General features: G+C 33.7%; 1 pseudogene; it reads right to left on the bottom strand.

The window, feature by feature from the left end:
* Nucleotides 1–3,548: 3,548 nt before the first annotated feature.
* Nucleotides 3,549–4,535, bottom strand: LOC149192258 (methylenetetrahydrofolate reductase (NADH) 1 pseudogene; annotated as a pseudogene).
* Between the last annotated feature and the right edge of the window lie 852 nt (nucleotides 4,536–5,387).

Genomic DNA, 5,387 nt, shown 5'->3' with positions numbered 1-5,387 from the left:
ATGGGACAGTAAGGTTGAATTTCATGATCATCTCTTTCTAGAGTGGATAATTGGTGGAATTAAATGATAATTCGTTAGAAAAGAAAAATTTAGCCTCTTCATCCACCACCTCTTACCTACATTGCATATTTGACTTGTCTATGATAACATCTTCCTTGCTTGAAGTCATGTTACTAGAACCCTCAATTGAATCAAATTCATCATGGTCATTGGTTGATCCTTGAGAAGACTTCATTGTGCTAGGAACTATTTCTTTTTGAAAATGGTAGATCATGATTTTCCTTTGAATTTTCTTCAATATGCTCCACTTGATAATTAGGGATGGTATTTAGTTCTTAACCAGAGGGACCTTCTTCCTTAGCTTCCTATTCAACATCACGAGGAGTATCAAAAAGATACTCCCTCCAAAGGGCTACAACCAAATCTTGATGGTTTCCTTCACAACTCTAAAGCATTGGACCCCAATACTCAAGAAAATTTCTAATGAATGCCTTAATAGAAGGGATGCTTTTAGTTTCAAAAGAATATTTAACCCATTTTTTTTATATTTCCCAAGAGAATTATGAATAATCTCATTAGATTGTCTTGATGAACCATATTTATATCTAAATCATACTTGATTAACTTTACCATGTGGCCGCCTATTTAAGAATAATCATCATCAAACATTCAAACATTTGTTAAACAATTTGTAGCAAAATGATTAGGACATCCAAGAATTTTCTTAATATCTTGATGAGAATATATTTCATGCAATTACTACGGATCCATTGTCTTCAATATTGCATAAAAATCAAAATATGCAGTCACCATGGTGAATCCAAAATTCCTTGAAAGATTCTTTATTCACTTTTCAAGCATGGGAACTTTGTAGCTCAATGAATAAATAGGGATTCACTCTTCCAATGGATTTCCTAGATGAGGAGATTCACCTTTGTATTTAGTATAACCTCAATCAAGAGAATTGAAAAGGAAGTAACTTAGGCATAAGATCATGAGGAGGTGGACTCAACTCCTCCCCTACAATGATGCCAAAAATGGTGCTACAAAATCTAGTAGGCCTAATGAAAACGTCACTGGGTGGGGCCATGGATTATCACAATAAGAGAAAGGGTCTTTAGTATCACCTCAAAAACCTTTCTCCTTGTATTTAGTGAAATTTATCCAAAATTCAGGCTTCCTAAAATCACTTAAATGATTATATTAAGGTGCAGAATAAAGATATATTATGTTGGATAGAGTACTAGCAAGGCCTAGGATGACCTGGATCTTCAATAATAGGGTTCAAGTAGTCTATGCTTAGAACAAGAATAAGGCTACTATAAGGTATTGTTTATATGACATGTAATGATAGGGGTTTCAATTTCATATATCTTAAAATGATATCCAACAACAAAGGATTAATTATATTCAAATAGAAGTTAGGATTATGCTAGGAATTTTATTTATAAAATTGTTAGGTATGCATAAGAAAAAAGAAAGAAGGTGATGTCAGCTCCAATTAGGAGTATATGAACATGCCCTATGATATATTTTTCCTTCAAACAATTTGTAGATGAAAATCCTAATTTAAGAACCACATTCATCTATAAAAGAATTATTTAATGAATGAATTGTTGGGTGCAGTATAAGGATTATAAATGTACAAACATTTAATTGCCAATCTGGATAGTTCGTGAACTTCGAGACACGGCACTAAAAATGCCAAAGAGAGCCCCTGGAAACCTGCAAAACAAATTCTAGTATATCTTGTGCATTAATCTCGACAATAAATGAAATCCGGCAATAAAAGAGAATTCTAGAAACACCAATCCAAACAATTAAAATCATGCGGGAAATAAAAGGAAATCATGTACTTTGTAACAATGTGAAAGGAAATTCTAGGTACAAGAAAATAGAAGGGGAATAAAAAATGGAAACCAAGAAGTTCTGCCACAATATCAAAAAGACTATAAATGCCGGAATAAATTCAAGAACAAATCAAAACCATTATGCCTGCAGTATTTCTAGTGCATCTACCTCTATGTCAAATTAACCTGAAAGAATTAGAAAGGTTTACTGTGTAAATAAACTTATGAAAGAAATGGATTTAATATAGATTCTCTTGCCTGTCTTGTCCCTAGAAATAAATCTTGTAAAATGTCCAGAAGTGTAAAGGCAAGTACAAGGGAAAATAAACATTATTGTTTTTTAAACATGAGGCTGTTTCCTTTTCATAAATGTCAGCTCTGTAAGAATCATGATTTAAAATGACGAAAATATATATGTGATCTATGCTTTTGAGTAACATATGGTTTCTTGTAAGCATAGATTGAATGAATGTGTTAATACCTTGAAACCATAAACACTCAAGTTGATCTCAAGTTCTGGAATATAAATTAAAAGGATGTGAATCAATTCAACAGATTCAAGTTTCACATTACAACTCATAAAGGCAATGTGTCAATGCATAAGTCAATCTTATAAATTTAGACAAACTAAAGGGACACAATCTTTATTCGATATAAAGAAGTAATCCGAGTGAAAGTACAATTCTTAATGCAACAAATCAAATAACACCAATTTGAAGAAGGAAAGAAACTATAAATAATCAAATAAACTCCACACAGTAAATGATAATTTAAATTTAGTTTAATTTGAGAGATGCAAAGCGGTGTTGAGCTGGTCTCATGGCCAACCCAGCCAACTCACACCCTCTATTCGTAACCTAGTTCACACAGGAATTAATATCATTAGATGCAACAAATAAATAAACAGAACATGGAAAGAAATGCTTCAATTAATATTTAAAATTAGTTTTTACATTATGTAGACAAACACTTAACTCCAGCAAGCAGGAGAAGTAATCCATAAGCTATAATCTGTGTGATGCTACATTGGGAACAACTTCTCCTCCATTCTGCGTGTTCCTTTTGTGCATGTGTCTGCTTATACTATCGACAGATTAATTGACTGACTCACTTTTTGTTCTAGGCAATTTCTAAGTTTGCAGATAGGCATCGAATTACAATTTTGGGCTTTTAACAGCCAATTGAAATATAAGAGTAGATTACTAAACTTAACAATTTTCCATAAATAAAATTGGGTTTGTAACTAAATGTCGAAATAAGAATTGATTTTAGTAAATCGTTCCTCTTTTCCTGGAATGATGTTGTGGATGAACCAACTTCTTCCTCGAATTGCCAAAAACATTTTCATAGTGCAAAAACTTGAGATTTGAAAGTTTCTTTGCGGTTTATTATTCATAGAACAACTCACTTGGAAATTAAATGCATGCAATTTGTTGCAAGAGCCATCCACATTGTATCCATGAGAATAGCATGCTTTTATTAATCCTCGTTGATTCTAAATAATTTTATTGTGTGTTTGGTGTGATACCCATACCCAGATCATAAATTTCAATCACTGCTGACTCGCCCTAGGTTTATCACATGTTTTCTGCAAAGCACCCTGAGATGTCGGGACAACTTTCATTCTAGCTGTTCCATATCGCCATGAACGAGCTGATCTACTTTTCGGCGATGTCAAGAGGACACTGAAAGCTAAGATTAATCCAAATAGGTTATTGTTGAAGCACCATAAGCCCTTACAGCTTCTTCATTGTCTTTGATAGAGTCCGATGAATCAGTAATTTTAGAAGGAATCTTATTTTTGCAAAATCCAACCATTCGAATGAAACCTGTGTAAGTGTTTATAGGAATGATGCTAGGCCCAATGGGAAATTATACCAATTTTCCGACAGTCATTTATAAACATTAGGTAGATGTCTGTGTCATGAAATAATTGTGTAATTATTAGATTTGCACCTGAATCTACCTTCGATTTCAAATAGGCAAGGTCCTTTTGATAATCGTAGTCAATGGCACCCATGTTATTCTTTATCATACCAAGATGGGCCTCTAGATAGCCCACAACTTTAATCCCAAAATAGTCACCATACTTCGATCTAATGTGCTTAACCAAATCAAGAGCACATGTGAATCCCACCTTAAGTTGGACAAACTTGTCTTGTCCATGTGGAGGTTTTCCACGAGGAGACAACACATTTTCAATACCATTTTATTTAATGGTAGTCAAAGCATGGTAAATTTTCTCCATTGGCATGCATCATAGTCTCTACACAAATCATGTTTTGCATCTTGTTAGATATGTCCTGTGTGAGATCTGGAGAGGATACTTCAACACCCCATGTGATGTCACAACATGAAGGATGATATTCTACTATTTGGCCCAAAGATCAAATGGATGATTCCACATATCATAGTTGATGCAAATGTATGCACAACATTCTGTATTCCCTCTATTTATATCTTGTTGACGTGGAACACCCAGATAATGAAGTCCAACTAAGAATTGATGTAACAATCGAACAGGAACTGTATAAGATCAACACACCCAGATTTGGATGATTAACATGTCTACATATTACTTGACGCTAGTGTAGGAACATGAGTGTAGTTCAGAAACTCTTCAGAGTGTAGGAATCCCACTGTAACTGGTGCAGGAATCCCAATTGGTACAAGAATTTTTTGCATGGTACAAGAATCTGTTGCATGGTACAGGAATCTGCTACATTGTCCAAGAAGGTAAATGCAGGACCAAAGCCTATATAAAATCATGATTGAACCAATTTTAAACCTAAAACATAAAACCCTTTATTAATAATGTTTTAATAATGTTAAAACAACGAAAGTAACAAATACTTGCAACAATAATAATTTAACCTAACAATAGCATGAGAGATTTCGAGTAAAAATAAGACAAAATGGAGGCCCAACATCCCCCCATGCTCACCATATTGCATGTCCTCATGCAAGGAAATAAGGTATTGTCATTCCCTGGAAAAAAAGCAAAATTGAAAACATTTATAGGCATTCATAATGATGTTCCAGCAATTCTGTGTGATCAAATTTCCTACACTAGATAAAGCTTTCTCTAAAACGAGAGAGTCTATTGGACTCTTTAATTTTTAGGTTGATTTCAAGAAGATCTAATACAAAGGCTATCATAGAAATACTAAATTGCAAGGACGGTGTTATTACTTAACTAAAATAGCCATCTTTTAAAATTTCCAAAAAGAATATCTCGGGGGCATATCAAATTAGCAGTTTCAATTTAATATCATTATTGTAAATATGAGTGACATGATTTAAAAGCCATGGTGTTAAAAGTATACATAATAATACCTACCCACAATGACCATTTTACCATTATCCATGTGTAGTTGAAGCTCCTCTTTCCTGGGCACAGTGAATTACCTGCACTAAGGGTCCCACACCCATAAAAATAATTCCAAAAAGATAGAACTCCTAGGTATAACAACAGGAGGATTTTAAAGCCATTCTCAAAGAGATTGATAATGAGTTCAGGGAAAGGAAAAACAACCA

This window comes from Pinus tabuliformis, chromosome 2_2 (assembly GCF_031772625.1).
Source record: "Pinus tabuliformis cultivar Carrire ecotype Pingquan chromosome 2_2, CPIR1, whole genome shotgun sequence".
Classification (NCBI taxonomy): domain Eukaryota; kingdom Viridiplantae; phylum Streptophyta; class Pinopsida; order Pinales; family Pinaceae; genus Pinus; species Pinus tabuliformis.
Note: the sequence above shows the minus strand (reverse complement) of the source record. Positions and strands in the feature narration are given on the sequence as shown.